Source organism: Zootoca vivipara, chromosome 2 (assembly GCF_963506605.1).
Source record: "Zootoca vivipara chromosome 2, rZooViv1.1, whole genome shotgun sequence".
Taxonomy (NCBI): domain Eukaryota; kingdom Metazoa; phylum Chordata; class Lepidosauria; order Squamata; family Lacertidae; genus Zootoca; species Zootoca vivipara.
The window spans coordinates 38653544-38673713 of record NC_083277.1 but is presented as its reverse complement, the minus strand read 5'-3'; positions in this window follow the sequence as shown (position 1 = coordinate 38673713).

The window sequence follows — 20170 nt, the reverse complement described above, 5'->3', positions numbered from 1 at the left end:
TCATAAGAAAAACTTAAGTCAACCCTGCCCACTTTTCAAAGGGGCACATAATATTTTGGGTTCCCTTGGTACCAGAACAGAGTAATGAATAGTATGTTAAAAGCACATTTTCTTATGTTCTTATAAGAAGAGGCACGCTGGACCATACTGAAGGCCTATCATGCTTCCTGTTCCACACAGTGGACCAACAGTTGCCTTTGAGAGTGGCTGGGGAAACCCAGCCAGATGGGCGGGGTATAAATAATAAATTATTTTTACATTATTATTATTATTATTATTATTATTATTATTATTATTATTATTATTTGAGAAGTCTTTAAGCAGATGAAGGCAGTAGTCCTCCACCACTGTTGACCCAGAGAGAGGTATTCAGTAGTAGTATATTGCCTCTGAGGTTCCGTAACCACCAAGGCTAGGAGCCATTGGTAGAGCAGAGATGAAATGTGATGTGAGATACATAGGTTGATAACTCAGACCAGCCACTTGTTCACAGCCACTTGTCTCCAAACAAGCTGAAGTCTCTGCGCCTTGTTTCCATATTTATAAAGCATGAGGTCCAAGTCCATGCTTCCACAGAAGAAGCAGAAGAAGCAGAAGAAGCAGAAGCAGAAGCAGAAGCAGAAGCAGAAGAAGAAGAAGAAGAAGAAGAAGAAGAAGAAGAAGAAGAAGAAGAAGAAGAAGAAGAATTTTATTATTTATACCTTGACAGCCGAAACAGCATCTTTTGCTAGCGAACTAGCACAGAGTCATTTCCCTAGCCTAGAGAAAGTGAAGACTTTTAATGGAAGATTAGGCACATTTACACAAGATAGGCCTAGCAGTGAACCTTAGCCATAAAAGTTAAAAATGGAAGGCCCCTCTTTAGAAGCTGTATACCTCTGAGTATCAGAAGCCAAAGGGTATAGTCATTACCATGGTGCCTTTATTGGGGGGGGGGGTTCTCACAATCTTGGATGGCCACCATTGAAAGTAGATGATGTTCTCACTCACTGAAAGCCTTTGATGGCTCCCCTCCCATAAAAAATTCAGTACTACACATAAGCATTGAATCCATTGCCAGTCCGGTGGCTCCTTTGGAACATATGAAAGAGAGCCAGTGTAGTGGTTAGACTGCTGGAGTAGGATCTAGGAAGCCAGAGTTCAAATTCCCACTCAGCCATGAAGCTCACTGCATGATCTTGAGCCAGTCACTGCCTCTCAGCCTAACCAACTTCACAGGTTGGGGATTATAAACCGGGGGGGGGGGGGGAGAGATCTCCTTGGAGAACAAGGTGAGATAAAAATGCAACAAATGCAATAGTTACTGTAAGAGCCTTTCTCTGAGCATAATGGGAGCAGAATTGAAACTCTACCTGAATTTTCAGTTCTCATACAGCCTTTGGGTTATTGCTTTAATTCTTAAATCACACAGAGCCACCATCTGCCTTGTTTACTGGGCAGTTTGCCAGATCAATAAATAAACTAATAAATAAACACGTGCTTTATTGTTTATACTAAGAAACTCGCTGCCAACTGGCAAGCTGCTGCACCCTGCAGGTCCCTTTGGAACAAAAAAGTTGTTCAAACTGGACTTCAAAATGCACCAAACACACCAAATCCCAATTCAGATCTAGGTTCTGCTTCCCAAAGTTGCCCCCAGTGAAATGCCTGCCAGCTGAATTTCACTGAGAAGGAGAAGTCACACTCGCACGAGCGCTCTACTTGTTGAGCTGTGCAATGTCAAAACCACAAACTCACACAAAATCTCAGTTTCCCCTCTCACTCTCTGCAAAGGAAAGAAGGGCCCCCACAATCCACATTAAAGCTGTATTAAAAGGAGGGAGGTTGGTTATTTAGCAGCCATCCCCTCATCTAGTGGAATAAAATTCCATTATTTTTAGTTACTGCTACTGAATACTCTAGTATTAGGTTGATTAAATGCAGTGTGGGTCCCAAACATCTGTGTTTCAGCCCTAATGGTTCCAGCAGCACTGATCCCTCAAAAGACCCCTTTTGACCCCTACTCAGTACCTCTCCTCTTTCCTTAAAAAAAAATATTAATCAAAATTGTATTATTCTTATTCAGGTTGTTCTATCTAGCTTGCATAGGGTATTGTTTTGGTCTGTGTTATCTCCCCAACATTCTCTTCAACCATTAATCCATTTATCCCACTGAAGAAAGAAAGTAGGTTGATTGCACATAATTTACTTTTCAAAATCTCTGTTGACCAACTGTAGTCATTAAGCCTTACAGTCAAATCCTGCGGTCTGCTATGGAAGACAAAAAAATAAGATCTGTGCAATATTGCAAAATTACACATATCAAAAAAATAATAATGCCACAGATATTGTATTGGTGTAGCAGCCTAGAATGGTGAAATTGAGTTTGTGCAATTGCAGGATGAACCATTGCAAAAGGGGCAGGGGGGGGTTGCAGGAGCTTATAGTCTCCACAGAGGATTGTAGTAGACACACAAATGGGAATGTTGTTCTATGCACAAACACTATGTGAAATAGCTACATTACTAGGCATTGCCGTAGCTCCACTGGCAGAGGAAGAGGAGTGCGGGGGGAGCGCACTGCCCCCCGGCAGCACGATTCCAGTAGGGTGCCATCGTCGCTGCCCCTTCCACCCATGCTGGGCGCCATGCCCCTGCAGGTGGTGTGCCCCACCCCCAGGATGCATGCCAGCTGCGCCCCCGCCTGATCTCTGCCCCCCCCCCGGTGCCGGAGTATGAAGCTCCGCCACTGCGTAGATCCCATCCAGCTGAAATATTCACAGGCCTGGATAGAGAAATGGGAAGTCATAAGAGAAGCGGGAACTAAGAAGCACATCAAACAAGGGGACAAGTCCCCAAGACCCATTGTGAACCATGACATGATAACCTGGAACCCTACAGATATTGAGACATGTTTCTTTCAAAACTGAACAGCAGCTTACCACATCAGGGTTACTTTTTGTGGTGTAAAGAAAAAAAGCTCCAGAAGGAACATTCACTCCACGCATGCATGCACAGGTGATATTTTTGGAGCTCAGCCATAATCAAGCTGCAAAAATGCCACACTAGTAAATCGATTTAAATTGTGCGTTTCTAAACGATCCTGTCACATAAAGCAATGCCCCAGAATCTTTCCTTGAAAATGATAAATGCGTGCTTTCCTGTGAAAAACCTGTAATTTACAGACAAAACAATTGATTCTAATGGACTGAACATCATTCCTGTTAACAAAACCAGAGCTACATTGTATTATAATAGCAGACATTAGTCTCACAAGGAATTGGGGGGGGTGACTATTAAAGAAGAGGGAATAAAGCATCCAAATTTAGCAGTGATGGTTCCAAGAACACAGAGGTGCAAAACATCTGGATAAATCCCAGTGGAGTTTTCTGCTACACGGCTCATCACCAGGACATTAGGAGAAGACGGGAACGGATGGGGTCGCCTATGTGGTGCCCTCTAGCTGTGGAAATAGATAAAGGTAAAGGTAATGGACCCCTGGATGGTTAAGTCCAGTCACAGGTGACTATGGGGTGCGACGCTCATCTTGCGTTCAAGCCAAGAGAGATGGTGTTTGTCCACAGACAGCTTTCCAGGTCATGTGACCAACATAACTAAACCACTTCTGGCGCAAGGAGGACCATGACGAGTGCCAGCACGCATGGAAACGCCATTTACCTTCCCACCACAGCGGTACCTATTTATCAACTTGCACTGGTGTACTTTCGAACTGCTAGGTTGGCAGGAGCTGAGACAGAGCAACGGGAGCTCACCCCGTCGCAGGGATTCGAACTGTTGACCTTCTGATTGGCAAACCCAAGAGTTTTATACCACAATGCCACCCATGGCCTGACAACACATGAGGCCACTACTCTGCTGAAGCTAAGCTTATATATATAGATATACAGTACCTATATACCTTTTATACATACAGTGGTACCTCGGGTTACAGACACTTCGGGTTATGTGTTTTCAGGTTGGGTAGTTTCGCCGCTTGTGCATGCGCAGAAGTGCCAAATCACGTCACATGTGTGTGCAGATGAGGCACTGCTGGATACGACCGCTGTGGGTTGCACTGTAATTCAGTGTACCTATTCCCAGAGAGTTTGCAACACTCCGTGCTACAGAAATGGAAAGGACTTTTAACTTGAGAACTGTGAAGCAGTTGGAATAGAAATCCAGAAATCCACCCCAGTTCCCAAACAGGGCAATACTCTGCCTAAACAGGTTTATTGGCTCTAAGTTAAATTTTGCCCCTCGGCGATTCAGTGATCCAATAAACCTGCTGAAAAACAGAACCCTTCAAACTAAAAGGACAGAATGTTGAGCATTTTAACATACCCTGTTCAATTCCAGAGGTCTGGGAAAAAATTAATGAATGACTAAGTGAACGGGAACAGACCAAATGAGGACCACTTTACAACTAGCTTCCAGAAATAGGAAGCCAACCCTATTCAAACACAGCATCCTATATTAATGGGTGACAGTTTCAGTCACTAGATGTAGTGAATGAATGACCATTGCTTCTGTTCTAAAGGTGTGTTTTTGAGAGTTTCCAGTTATGCAAAGACAGCAGGCTGGAAATGATTGGCAGACTAAAAGGAAGGATGGGTGAACTGTAAGAGCTTGTCCAGGTGATCAAAACTTGCCTTATCCATCTCCTGTGCCACCTGACATTTTAGCCTTCAGGTGATGGTTCTACACATATCCAGTCTACCTAAAATGGTTTGAGCTGCATCTCCTGAGCACAGAATACAGACATATTACAGTGCCCATCATTTCATCTTTTTTTAAAAAAAATGAACAAGATTTGCACTCCAAAGCTAGATAGAGAAACCAAATAAAGAACAAGATAAAACAAAAGGATTTAAAGGAAATCAATAACCCGGTCTTGTTTTATACAGTGTTTGAGGGAGGCAGGGTTCATGAACACATGTGACCACACAGAATGGGGCAGGCATAAAGCCACACTGGAATGCGGTCACATTGTCTAGAGAACTCCACCGCACACCTGCAAACAAACAAAAACCTGAGTCAACAGAGACATGGTCAAATCCTCCTCACCACATGGGCGATTCCTATAAGCAACCAAGTTCCTCACCCAGTTGAGGGCCCACCACAGGAAGTTCCTGTCTGGTACAGAGTCCCTGTATTGGCACATGTCTCCAATTTCAGTATGCAAGCTTGAGGTCTGGTACCTTGCACAGGATTTGACACGGTGAAACAAGTGGCTTTAAAGTTATAGTCATGGCTTCAGATAACTCCCTGGGTAGGTAATGCCTACAAAGTCTGGGAAAAGGTAGGTTTGTTGGATCGTGTCACAGTGGCCGGAGTGGACTACTTCAGAGTAACGACGCTACGCAGCTCTGCATTTTATTCTTTTATTGGTGCTGCGTATTTACAGTGCTCAAGTCATTGCTATTTACACGGAGCGATGTTGTCAGTCGGTTTCAGAACCTCCTAATGGCTTTTGGCGCGTCTTTCTCCAACACAAAAGCTTTGGCAGACCCATCCTCTTGCCCCTCCTCTTCCTGCGTAATTCTGGAGTTGGGGGGATGGGTCTTCCCCCCTTACTTGCCCCTTCCTGTCCCACCTGGGACCCTGGCTCCTCTACCTTGCCTGAGCCTCGGACACGACTTCCTGCTTCCCCACTGGAATCGGAACTCTCCCTGCTTTCCCCTTTGCTCGGGGACGGGCTTGAACTCAGGAGGGGAGGGACTTCGCGATATCCCCTGTCCCTCACATCCACCCCCCTCCCAAGCTCTCCTTCACCCCTCCCCAGGCCCCCCCCATGTGTCGGTGACGACTGGAAGCCTAAAAACTCGGTGCTCTCCGAGCCCGTTGGTGTGAACACCTCCCCCCAGTCCTGCGAGCCCCCCCCTTCCGCCTGGGAGGACGGGAATCCCAAAAAGTCCGTGGCGTCAGAGCTGGTGGGGGTAAAAATGTTTTGCCAAGCTGCTCCTTCCTCTGACTGGGTGGATCTTGGCGACACCCATACCTCATCCTCTGGTTCCTCAAACTCCGCTTCCCAGCGCCATGGTGAGCTGTTCTCCCGTGCCTCCTCCTCCTCCCCCTCCCTTTCCATGTGCCAGGGCTTGGGTCTGTGGGGAAAGAGGGCGTGAAATTCTTCCACCAAGAATTCCTCCTGTATCTGAGTGGCGGGAACCCATTCATTCTGGGACGGTGGAGCATCCTCCCATGCCATGAGGTACTCCAGGCCCCCCACCCCCCACCTTGAATCCAGGATGGCCGTGGCCTCATTGAGTTGCTCCCTGCTTTCCCTCTCCCCCCCTCCCTCGGGGGTTTGTTCGCTGTCTCTGAGCCTGCTGCTTTCCCTGTACGGCGACAGCAGCGATCTATGAAACACTGGATGCACCCTCATGTCCTCTGGCAGTGCCAGCCTGTATGCCACCGGGTTGACCTGTTGCGTGACCGTGAAGGGGCCCAGCCATTTGGGTGCCAGCTTTTTGCACCTCCCTCTGGTGGGAAGGCCCTCCGAGGACAACCACACCTTGTCCCCCACCCTGATGACCTCCCCTTGTCGCCTGTGGCGATCTGCCCCCTTTTTGTACGCTTCCTTGGCCCTCTCCAAGTGTTCTCTGAGCTGCTGGTGCACCGTCTCCAGTTCCTCTGCCCAATCCTCAGCCTGTGGGCCCTCCTCCTCCTCCTCCCTCTCCCTCTCTGGGAAAGATCTGAGGTCGCGCCCGTAATTGGCCTTAAAGGGCGACACCCCTGTGGAGACGTGCACTGCATTGTTGTAGGCAAATTCTGCTAGTGGCAAGCGATCCACCCAGTCCGTTTGCCGCTGGCTGACGTAGCATCTCAGGTACTGCTGCAGAATGGCGTTGACCCTCTCCGCTTGTCCGTTGGTCTGCGGGTGTCTAGCCGTCGACAAGCTGACCTCCACCTGCAGGAGGTTCATGAGCCGCCGCCAGAACCTGGAAACAAATTGGCGGCCACGATCCGAAATAACCCTTAAAGGTAATCCATGCAGTCTGAAAATGTGATCAACAAACAGTTTGGCTGTCTCTTCTGCCGAGACTGCCCTGGCACACGGTATAAAGTGACACATTTTGGACATGAGGTCCACCACCACCAACACTGCAGTCTTACCCCTGGACGAAGGCAGATCTGTGATGAAGTCCATGGACACCACTTCCCACGGCCTGTGTGGTGTGGCTAAGGGCTCCAGCAACCCTGGTGGCGCTGCTCTGACCACCTTCGCCCGCTGGCAGGTGGTACAGCCCCTTACATAGTCTCGAACATCTTCCCTCACCCCTGGCCACCAGAAGTGTCTCATGACTAGGTGAGTGGTCTTGTCCCTTCCAAAATGCCCCGCTGTAGGGTTGTCGTGCATCTGCTTGAGGACCGTACGTCGAAGCTGGGTGGTGGGTAGGTACAGCGCACCCTTGTAGAAAAGCAGCCCTCTGCGTTCTGCAAAGTCTTTTGCCTGCTCCCTCCCCCCTCTCAGTTCTCTGAAGATGCGGTTGGCAAATTCATCCGCTGCCGTCAGTGCTGTGAGTTCTGCCTCGCTCACCACTGCTGCTCCGCAGGACCATGCCGACGGGGGGAAAATGTGCCTTGGGGCTGGTGGCGCCTCCTCCTCCATGTACTCTGGCTTGCGGGAGAGGGCATCCGCCCTGACATTCTGCTCTCCTGGGATGTAGTGTATGGAGAAGTTGAAGTTCGAGAAGAACTCCGCCCACCGTATCTGCCGCTGGTTGAGCACCCTGGCAGTTCTCCAGAACTCCAGGTTCTTGTGGTCTGTGCACACCTGGATGGGGTGCTTGGCGCCCACCAGGAAGTGTCTCCAGTGCTGGAACGCCGCGTGGATCGCAAGAAGTTCCCGATCAAAAACTGTGTAGTTTCGCTCGGGCTGGGTCAACTTCCTGGAGAAGAAGGCACAGGGTCTCCACTCTCTGTTGGCGTCCAGTTGCAACAAAATGGCGCCCACAGCCTTATCAGAAGCATCTGTTTCAATGCGTAGGGGCGCGTCCTGAACCACGTGGAACAGGTTCTGGTCTGAGGCGAACACCCTCTTGAGGCTTTCGAACGCTGCTTGCGCCTCTGGTGTCCACCTGAACTTCTGCTTGCCTCTCAGGCAGTCAGTGATGGGAGCCGTAACTCGAGAGAAGTTCTTGATGAACTTCCTGTAGAAGTTGGCAAAGCCTAGTAGGCGTTGGGCATCTTTGCGCGTCCTGGGGCTGTGCCAGTCCAGGATGGTCTGCACCTTGTCCTTGTCCATTGCCAGCCCCTTGTCTGACAGCTTGTAGCCCAGGAAGTCCACCTCCTTGGTGTGAAACTTGCACTTCTCCAGCTTCACATACAGGTGGTTCTCCTTCAGGCGCTGTAACACCTCCCTGACGTCCTTCACGTGCTGCACTGGGTCGTTGGAGTAAATAAGGATGTCATCCAGAAAGACCAAGCATTTCCTGAAGAGTAGGGACCCCAGGACGTGGTGCATGAAGGCCTGGAAGCATGCTGAGCCCCCTTGCAACCCGAAGGGCATCACCAGATATTCAAAAGAGCCCAGAGGCGTGAACATCGTGGTTTTCCACTCATCGCCTTCCCGGATCCTGATCAAGTTGTACGCCCCCCTCAGGTCTAGCTTGGTGAAAATCTTGCCTCTGCGTGCCGCTGTCAGGAGATCATCCACTCTGGGCATGGGGAAAGCCACTGGCTCTGTCACCGAATTCAGCCGTCTAAAATCCACCACAAGACGGCGCTGTTGCGTGTCTTTCTTGTCCACCCAGAAGACCGGGCTGCCCCCTGCTGCCTTGCTTTCTCTGATGAACCCCCGCTTGAGGTTCTTGTCGATAAAAGCGCGCAGATCCTCCAGTTCCTGGTCTGACATGGCGTACAGCTTGGCTGGGGGTATAGTTGCCCCAGGCACCAGGTTGATCTGGCAGTCAAAAGGCCTGTGTGGGGGCAGGTGGTCGGACTCCGCTTCACTGAAGACCTCCTGCAGGTCCCAGTATGGTTTGGGTATCGCCTCACCCCCTTTGACGTGCATGGTGGCCACCGTGGCTATCGGAGGCCCCTCCCCTGGTTGGTGCTGCATGCAATGTTCCAGGCAAAAGTCCGATCCAAAAGTGATGCATCTCTGATGCCAACTTATGGAGGGGTCGTGGCGCGCCAGCCAGCTCATGCCCAAAACGATTGGGGGGTCTGAGATGGTGGTGACGTTGAATGCCAGTGTCTCTGAGTGCCTTCCAACCGTCATTCTCATGGGGGGGGTTTGATGAGTGATGGCCCCTCCCAGCAGCTCTCTGCCGTCAATGGTTGCCACGTGCAGAGGAAAATCCAGCTGCAGAAGCTGGATCTGGTGCTCTTCTGCAAAGTTTCTCGAGAAGAAGTTGGCTGAGGCACCACTGTCAATTAGGGCGAGGACCGTCAATGGATAGCCATTTGGGAGCGTGAGCGTCACTCCTAGAACCACTCCTGCTCTGGGAGGGGTGGGCTGGCTCTGCTCCTCTCTGTGCGGGTGGGTGGGCTGGGGCTGTTGTCTGCTGACTGTGCCTGGCTGCCGCCCCTTGTCTCCTGCAGCCAGGCTTTCCCGTTTCCCTGCTGTGGTGCTGCGTCAGTGGGGGAGGGCACAACCGTTCCCGCCTTTCCTTGCCACTCCCTGCGATGTGGGCAGTCTCTGACGAGATGCTGGGGGGAGTTGCAGAGAAAGCAATTCCCACCCCTTCCCTCCTTGCGTCTTGGCGCCGCTGGGGTTTGAAAAGCCCGCGCGCGCGCGCTATCAATCTGCATGGGTTCCTGGTCCTGACTGGCCCCAGGCGTGGCTTGAAAGGGTTGTTGAGGGAGTGGCTTCTCCTGCGACCGTGGGAACCAAGCCCGCTTTGCGCGCGTTGCTTGCTTGTCGCTCCATCTGGATTCCTGCCTCACCCCCACCGCCAGAGCCGCTTTGCTCAGTTGATCCATATTACTGGGCTTTGGACCTCTCGAGAGCTCATCCTTCACCTCCTCATGCAACCCCAAGTAAAACGCCGCTTGCATTGGGGCAGACTCCAGATCCCACCCCAATCTGTGCACCAGCATGGTGAATTTCGCCCAATACGCGCGAACTGTCATATTTCCTTGGCGTAAATTATGAAGTTCCTCCTTAGTCTGGTCCATATGACTATCGGACGAATACATCGTTTTCAAACCTTCTAGAAATAGTTTGACATTCTTCATGCAAGGATTCCTTGTTGCAATTAACGGTCTTAGCCACTCCCTGGCCGCCCCTGTAAGGTGCTCCACAATAAACGCTACTCTGTGCTCATCATCAGGGAACTCATCGTGGTGCAGCTCAAGAGCATACACAATCTCAGTCTCAAAGCCCTGAAACTCCTTCGGGTCTCCATTGAACTTGCTTACTAGGGTCCCGGCTCTCCTTCCTGGCAGCACTTGGACTTGGGGTGCCCCTCCCGCCTTGTTTTTCTCTGCATCCAGCTTGTTTTGGAGGTCTACCGCCACCGCCCTTAAATGCTGCTCTTTTTCCTGGAGCTCTCTCACCTGTTCCGCAAGTTGTAGCCGGTCGTCCTGGACCTTCTTAGTCTCCTCTTTAGCTGCCTTCAATTCTCCCTGCGCCTGCAGCGACAGCTGTTGCAGTTCTAGCTGGGCTTGCTCAGCGATCTGCCGCCACTTCTCCGCCTCTGACACGCTCATCCCGGCAACTCCAAAGTAGCCCAAAAATGATTAGGAGGTTGCTGTCACAGTGGCCGGAGTGGACTACTTCAGAGTAACGACGCTACGCAGCTCTGCATTTTATTCTTTTATTGGTGCTGCGTATTTACAGTGCTCAAGTCATTGCTATTTACACGGAGCGATGTTGTCAGTCGGTTTCAGAACCTCCTAATGGCTTTTGGCGCGTCTTTCTCCAACACAAAAGCTTTGGCAGACCCATCCTCTTGCCCCTCCTCTTCCTGCGTAATTCTGGAGTTGGGGGGATGGGTCTTCCCCCCTTACTTGCCCCTTCCTGTCCCACCTGGGACCCTGGCTCCTCTACCTTGCCTGAGCCTCGGACACGACTTCCTGCTTCCCCACTGGAATCGGAACTCTCCCTGCTTTCCCCTTTGCTCGGGGACGGGCTTGAACTCAGGAGGGGAGGGACTTCGCGATATCCCCTGTCCCTCACAGATCGCCTCAGTCTATATGGTTGCGTTGAGATGGGGAGTTGGTTATAGAATAGATACTACCCAGGCATATAAGTGTGGCATCCCCATGGCATCATTGCCATCAAATGACCCACAGCACTTCTTTTTTGTAACATTTACCGGTAAACTGAATTTCTCTTTATTGCAGGAAATCTGATAACTAAAAATAGCCTGTTTTACATCGGCACTTACTGCCTGTGTGAAAACACATTGTCTTTGGGTGGGTAGATTTTAACAGGCGTGGGTGGCATCTTGGTGGGTGGCATCTCATATCACACCCCTACATTTGCTCCTCACCTGGGCACAACCTGGCCAGTTTTGTTGCTGCTGACCCAAACCATTGAGCACACTTGTTTCCACCAATTGCTGCATGCAGAACGGGTATTCGAATTTTGGCAACCCAGTTAGGAGGAGCTAGTTTCTAAGCACAGCACATACACTGGTTTTTAAAAAGAAAACAAAATTTACAAGAGACTTTTTTCAAGACATTTTTTAATCACTCTTGTGCAAGCTGCAGTCAGGTAAACGGCATCATTCTTGAACAAGACCTCAGTATTTTTTTAAAAAGTGGAAATGGATATTGTCCCCCTTTGTCCATTGTGAACCCTGATTGCTAAGGTTGGTTGTAGTATAAACACTGGCAACTGAGAAACACTGGCCTACGAGTGCTCCAATTGGAGAACAGCCTTTACCAAAGGTGTCATGGATTTTGAAGATAATCGAATTCAGGGCGAAAGGGAGAAATGCGCTAAGAGGAAGGCATGTTTGGCAAACCCTCACCACGATCAACTCCCACCCGGAAACCTATGTGCTTACTGTGGAAGGATGTGAACTCATGAACCCACTGTTAAAACCATGTTTATGGAAGGCAATCTTACCTGGCTACATGTGATCGTCAAGGAAGAAGAAGAAGAAGAGGAAGAAGAAGAAGAAGAAGAAGAAGAAGAAGAAGAAGAAGAAGAAGAAGAAGAAGAAGAAGAAGAAGAAGAAGAGGAAGAAGAAGAAGAAGAAGAGGAAGAGGAAGAGGAAGAAGAAGAAGAAGAAGAAGAAGAAGAAGAAGAAGAAGAAGAAGAAGAAGAAGAAGCAGCAGCTAAGGCTGGTAATTAGTCCCCCATCTAGAACCTTCTTTCTCTGCCTCTTATAGCATAAGAACATAAGAGCTTAATTGATCAGGCCAATGGCCCATTTAGTCCAGCATCCTGTTCTCACGATGGCCGACCAGATGCCTGTGGGAAACCCTCAGCGCAAGAGAATTCCTCCCCAGCTGCAGTTCCGAGTCACTGTTGAAGATTGCAGGACTTCTTCAGCAAAAAAAGAGATAGCTCCCGGGTCGAGGAACTTACGTTTAACACCACTATTTTCAGGTGGGATTCAATCTCTTACCATAGCTGCCAAGTTATCCCTTTTTTACAGGGATTTTCCCTTATGCTGAATAGGCTTCCTCGCGAGAAAAGCGAAAACTTGGCAGCTATGTCTCTTACCAGCAAATTCAGGTTGTGCAATTCTAGTTGATTAGGAGGTCATGTGCAAACAACCCCACTTCACCTGAAAGATCAGGCTTCTTGCATTCAGGGAAGCGACAGGGAACTGCCCTGGACAGTGTGGGAGAACACTTGCTTCAAATCAGAAGCAAATCAGAATGAGTGCTCATTAAACAACTGGTGGCATCTAATCTCCCTGCAAGCAAAGCAGGGTGGATGCTCAATAAACAGGTTATCTGCAAGTGCCCAAAGGGAGTGAGGAATGTGAGCAAGAACCTTTACATGTACCTAAGCTTGCTCACAGTTTGGAATTAGAACAAAGGGGTGCTGCTAATGACCTTGAGGAAAATGTGGGTTTCATGGAGGGATTGGGTGGGTGCAGGAGAGGGGGCACCCCATCTGTGCTGTGGTAGGAGGTTCCTCACACCGGAAGCCATCATGGGCCAAACACCCAGAGGCCAGAGAATGAGCACCCATGGCCTTAAAAATCCTCTGCATGTTTCTTGCATGCATGGCTCCCTGCTCCCCCTTGGGTGCCTGGCTTCCATTTCTTCCTGACTCCCGTCCCCACTTACTTTACCCCCAAACCTCCGGTTCTTATCAATGGATCCCCAATAGCAGCAGAGCAAATTATGCAAAGAAGGAAGCCCCGGGGTGCAAAGGCAGTTACTTTGTATGATTTATAGGGAGCCCAGATTTATACTGGGCGGAGAGGGTTATTTTGGTCCAGAGCACATACAGATCCAACTGTGTGCGCTCTCAGCTTGTAAACGACAGGGGGTTGGCACCTCTCCCGGCTGCTGGGTCTTTTCTCTTTCCAACCAGCACAGACCCACTCTTCAGTCTGAACTGGTGGACCTGTGTTTGTCATCCCTTGGCATAATAATATTTGCAAAACACTTTGCTCCCCTCCCCCCTTCAACCAAAGCGGCCACCAGGGACCATCTCTCTGTTTTCCGCTCAGTAAGGCCTGGGACATGCTGTCCATGGAAAAATCACACTCATCAGAGAAAGAGAGAGAAAGAAAGAGAGAGAGAGCAGAAGAGAAAACGAGGCGACTACCTGGCTGCCATTTATAGAATCCTGAATAGGTGCCAATTTGAAAGCAGCCAAGCCCTGGTGTTTATGTCCCACTTACATTTGCTACGGGATGGTTGATTAAATGCCTGGCGTCCATTTGGCACAATCGCCTGATATTGTAATTATACTCCAGGGCCTCAGCCAAGCTGCGGCTGAAGACAATGGGGGCAGTGGATGCTGACAAACAAGGTGCTTGAGGTTTGGGGGGGTTGTTGTTGTGGAAACCAATGAGAAAAATTTTCGAAAGAGAGACACTGCAACTGTAGTGCTCAGCTCTATGGATGTCCAGGAAGCTCAGAATGTTCTGTAAGGTGTTTGTTATGTTCTGTAGGAAGAGTGAGCAGCGTGAAATGCATGTGTGTCAAAATGATGTTGCCTAGTTTGCTCTCATTCGTTGCAGTGTGATTAGGCTGCAATCCTAGGCACCATTATTGAAAAGTAAGTCTCAGCGCCTAGGGCTTGCTGATCAGAAGGTCGGCGGTTCAAATCCCCGCGACGGGGTGAGCTCCCGTTGCTCGGTCCCAACTCTTGCCAACCTAGCAGTTTGAAAGCACATCAAGAGCAAGTAGATAAATAGGCGGGGAGGTAAATGGTGTTTCCGTGCGCTGCTCTGGTTCGCCAGAAGCGGCTTAGTCATGCTGGCCACATGACCCGGAAGCTGTATGCCGGCTCCCCCGGCCAGTAAAGGGAGATGAGTGCCACAACCCCCTAACGGTCAGGGGTCCCTTTACCTTTAAGCCTCATTGAACACAATGGGACTCACATCTGAGTAAACAAGCATAGGATTGAGCTGTTAATATATGTCATTTTTACAGCATGCTGGATAACAAGCTGCAGTGCGTATAATGTTTTCCAGTACTTTAAACTGAGAAGCCATTGTTAGAAAAAGACCAGCCCTATTATCAGGCAGAATGAGGCAGTATCCTCAGCAGGCAATTTCCAGGGGAAGGAGAACAGCAGCAAAAGGTTGGAAGGACAGAGCTGTGTCTGCCCTGAGCCAGTCTTTTGCCCTCAAGTGCAATTGAAGGCACTGTCCCATTACCACTGTTGCCAGCCGAGTCAGCTTCTGGCCATGGAATGAGAGGGGACGCCATCTTGACCTTTGCCTCAGGCAGCAAAATGTCATGGATCAGCCCTGGTTCTTAGTCTGTCCTCAGGAGCAGGGTGGTAGTGGTGGAACGGGACAAGAATTGGAAAAAAAATGCTAAAAGGAGGTTATTTTAGAATGATTATTTGTCTCCATGGCAAACACAGAAAATGATTCCTAAACAGGTGCCAATTTTTTCAAAAAATTAAGTGGCCCAAAGGTTCAAATTGTGTGTTGTTGTTTTTTAAAGTCATTACGAGAGACAAATCTGCTTGTGGCAAAAAGTGCTCCCAAAAGCATTCGAGCCAGCACAGCATAAACCTCTTTCAAGCATCTGTTCAGTGGAAGGTAAGTTCTATTCAGGTAAGTTCCACTGAGTTCAGTGGACTTATTCCCAGGTTGGTGTATGGAGCGGCACAGCCTTAACCACTTGAGAGATGAGGGACAGGGGGTTTTGAGAACTTTTTGAGAACTTGAAAGAGAGGGGCAGGACTGTGTCTGGGAGGAGATGTGGTCTCCCACTTGTGTTGGGAGGGTGTATGCCACCTATCACCAAACGGTCCCTTCCTTCTTTGAAACTGCCGTCGGAAAACCAAGCAAGGCTGTCAACCCTTTGCTCCTAATCTAATGCCCCAAAGCCACTACACACTCCACAACCCTCACTTATGTTAATTCTCAGGCCCACAACATTCAACTTCCTAGCAAATGCACTAGGGGCTGCAGTTTTAGTCCTGATCGTGACTTCTATATCATGAACCATTTCCTCACTTAACATACAACAAGCGTACCTCTGTCAGCTTGCTGAGGTCTTATAAAACACCAAGGCTTCGGGCTTACATAACACAGCAAAGGGTCAGAGTAATCATTAACCTTGCCCCTTTTCTAGTTCACTTTGTTCTCAAGTAACCTGTTTGCCTGGATTAAACATATAGCAATATGTTAGGAGGAGGAGGAGCAGTTCCACAGTGTTCTTCCTACTATTGACCTGGCATGGAATTTGAGGGAGGAAGGACAGGCATTCCCAAGAAAGGTGGCTTTCAAAAAAAAAAAAGGACCAAGATCCACTTTCTTCCCTTCCAATGGTTTCAATATGCCCTGATAGGTTCCCCAGGAAATGACCTTCATAAAGAAAAGGTGCATCACTGGAAAGATCGGAAAGGCTCATTAGCAACATTTAAGCAAGAACAGGAATGTTGTTGGCATTTGATTGGCATCCTATTCTCAAGTGTGTGTGTGTGTGTGTGTGTGTGTGTGTGTGTGTGTGTGTTTTGCTAGTCAAGGCATGGGTCATAGAGTAAGGATAGAATTTTGTTTTATGACCCGGAAACTGCAACTAATCCAGAATGCGGCCGCTAAACTGGTGACTGGGAGTGGCCACCAAGAGCATATAACACTGGTCCTGAAGGACCTGCATTGGCTCCCAGTACATTTCCGAGCACAATTCAAAGTGTTGGTGCTGACCTTTAAAGCCCTAAACGGCCTCAGCCCAGTATACCTGAAGGAGCTTCTCTACCCCCATTGTTCAGCCTGGACACTGAGGTCCAGCGCCGAGGGCCTTCTGGTGGTTCCCTCATTGCGAGAAGCGAGGTTACAGGGAACCAGGCAGAGGGCCTTCTCGGTAGTTCCACCCTGTCATCCTATCAGATGTCAAGGAAATAAACAACTCTCATTCCATGGTCAGAAGTTTTTAAAATTTGATGTTTTATCATGTTTTTAATGTTCTGTTTATTCTGTTTTTAATGAAAGCCACCCAGAGTGGCTGGGGAAGAAAATTTATTATTATTATTATTATTATTATTATTATTATTATTATTATTATTATATTTTTAGCGGAATGATGTTTGATGAAATTGGCAACTGCCAATAGGCTGCTGTGAGAGCCAATTTGTACAAAGAGTAGCAGTAGTAATTTTTTAAGTTCTGGTCTGTGCCCCTACACGTGGGAAGATGTAAGTTTTTAATGTGCCCTCCTGGGCAAGGTGTGTGGGTGAGGAGGAATCTCACTTTGTATTCTGAACAAGAATGCCCTGGAGAAAACTCAACAATTCAGATGTGATTCCATCTTCTCGAGACATCGCTACGTTGATATGCTCAGGATATTATTGTTGCGCGGCACCCCAATCTCTGAATGGTACGAGATTCCAGGGGTTCCGGACGCCTACCCAGGCTTTGTGTTTCCTTCTGGAAATGAGACACAACAGAGACTGTGGTGTCTTTAAGAGATATGGTTTATTTGCACATATTTACAACCTGAGCCTACGATGGAGGGCTTCACAGTGTCAATACCCCAAGAGCGTCTTGCTTCCTCCATAGGCGCAGCCTAGGATTCCAGCAGAGATCCAATATGGTGCTGCCTGCTGCTTTGCTTCTCAGTCGCATTACTCAGTCGCATCACCTCTCTAAGCTAAGCTCTGATTTTATCTTCTAACTCTGAGCTGGGGGAGGGGCCCCAACCATATGCCATCTCACACCGAGTTCCTTTGACCCTTTGTAGTCTTAATGGCTTCTCTCCCAGGAGTTTTCCTGGACATGGGAAGCTTAGCCCCGAGGTGCATCATCTTACGCTTGTCTACCTTGTATTGTCATAGTTTTGCTTTCTGTGCTAATGCCAGTGCTAGCCAGTGGCCATACCAGCACACTCAAAGGGGAATGGGCTGTAGCATTTGCTTAGCATGCAGAAGGTCAATCACTGGTATGGCTGGGAAAGTTCCCTGTCTGAAACCCAGAAGAGCTGCAGCCGGTCAGTAGAAACATTAAATAAGATGGACCAATGGCCTGTGCCAGAAGTGAAACAGCAAAGATCATTCTGTGTGCAAATTAATGGTTAATTTTGTTTAATGTTAAAGTCAACTAGCCAAGAGGGGAGTGGGTGGAGGTGTTATTTAGCAACCATGCAGAGCGACATGCTTACCAAGGTTGCACGTGCTCTGATTGGCTGTGTGGTCCTGAGGGATTTTTCCTCTGTATGTTTGATTGTATGTCTTCCTGCTATGCACAAGGCCTGAAGTAAGAAAGACAAAACCTCTCTGTTATTGTTCAATTTTCTCAGTATAGTGTAATCAGGATTTCTTTTCTCTCTGGATTTTGCATCATTTAAGTTAAGTTTCCTAGCAGCTCGACTCAGTATAAGGCAGCTTCCTATGTTTCGAAATGCTAGACATTACTATTCTTTCCCATCCACACTGCCAAGGCGCTCCATGGACTCCTGAAGAATATGATTGTGAAAACCAAGAAAAGCGCATCACATCACTTGTAAAATTTCAATTTTCTTTTTATTGTCAAAGTAAATATATTTTATGAAGAACAAAAGAAAAAATATACAGGATTGTAACTTATGTACACTGGCTTTAAAGATATTCTTTTGTTTCAAATTTACACAATTTTCTCATACGTTATTAAAAGATATTTTATATAGATATGCAATATGTACAGTTTTATTTACATACATTCATAGGATGTGAGATAAAAACCAGTCAATAGAAGAAAGATTTGTTTATATACTTGTTTCTTAGACGACAAAAGGAATGCATTCCTAGACGAAGGTAGTGAGTGGAGCTCTTGCTCGAACATGGCGACGTGGTCTGCATTTTGAGCTGGTACGAACGCGTTTTATTTCCCATTTGGCTAACAAAAAAGTTGACAAGACAGACAAGGCTTAATCCTACAGAAGGGAATTGCAACCAAGTCCCATTGAAACCAATGGATCTTCGGGTAGGAGCTACTAATCCCGCCCCATTGCTTTCAGAGGAGTTGAGTCACGTCTAACGTTTGCTGAGTTGTGCTGACGGACACAGGCACCGTCCATGATCAGAGAAGAGACGCAACACGCTCAACTGTATTTTACTTTAAACAAATATTCTCTAATTACCAGATTCTATTTTGCTAGAAAGCTTCCTACGATCAGCTGAGTACATAAAGAAAAGGGGGGAAATGTTTCCTAACACAATAATTTTGCTGCCAGCATTGCATTATAAGTATATATATATATAGATATATATATGTATGTACGTATTCCCTTTTTGTTGTTGTTGTTGTTTAGCCCTTGAGACAGCTACTGCACCAGCTGGCTAAAACGCATGATGCCCCAGTTGCATTGCTCTCTGAATAGCAGCCCATGAGAATACTCCACATTTGGGGGGCGCTTGCCTCCTACGGCTCAAAAAAAAGTGCTTTCGCAAAACATTCAATAAGTCTTTTAAGTCCTCCTTCCCCAGCGACTGGGGGGGGGATAAGGATTTCATTCCGTGCTGTAAACGGGGGTGGGGGTGGGGATGAGTCCAGCATTTCTTCACGCATCCGTCTGGGAAGATGCAAAGAGCCATCCCAGTTACTTCTGTGCCCATCAAAAGCCACGTGAGGAGGAGGTTGTAACTTTTGGCAGGAAGTACCTTAGGCTCCTGCAGGAATGGTACGTGATGCAGGCTGTATGCATGGTGAAAACGCAGGGGCACAGCAAGTGGCAAAAACAAGGTATCACTCTTACATCCAGTCCTCCCACATCATGATCACTGGACTATGAATCTTTGCTAAAGAGCAAGCATCATTTCTACAGGCCTATGAGCATCACTCCTCTCCAATGAAAAATCTTTTATAGAGCACATTGGCCTGGCTATATTTTGGGCTCCATAGGAAGCCAACATTCAACGCTCTGCCTTAATACCAGCCACACTCACACTCAAACCAATCAGCTATTGCACCATCATCCTGCTTTGGAGGACTGTGACTTTGAGACCTATGATGCAACAGTCAAGAACTGCTCTCAAAGATGGCGTGGGGGGGGGGCAGAGTCTGTTCCTGAGATGCACCTCACCCTATGCATATTTATCATCCATGAACTGAATGACTAAAAGAGACTGGTGTTTTAGTAATCTGGATGATTGGGCAAAGGAAATACATTCCACATTTTATCCTTTTGTTTCTTCCTCCTTTGGTTGCCAGTTTTTTTATTTCAAAAATACTGACCTCAGGAGGGGCACGGGGTGGAGCCAATACACACTGGTGGAATAGGAGATAACATGGAGGACTCTTGTCAGCCTGGAAAGGAACCAGGGAGAATTAATTTGGTGGCTTATGAGAACAGGCCCGGACAAGACTCCAGCAGACTGTGTACAGAACTAGGAAGCAGCTGGACCTTATGAGTTTTTCAGGCCACAGTTCTGGCATCTGACAGGATGTGGTGCGGCTCTGCTCAAGAGCAGCGAAATACCAGCTGGTTTGCAATTTCCCACACAGAAACACAAATACACACATCCTACACCCAATATGCTCCTTTTGCCCTTCCTCGTTTGATAACCTCTACAGTGGGGCAGCTAGATCATTTTAGACTCTGGACCTAATGGTCGCATGAGGCATCCCTCTTGAGGTGGCAGTGTGTATGACTTCAAAATGTGTGCTGCATTT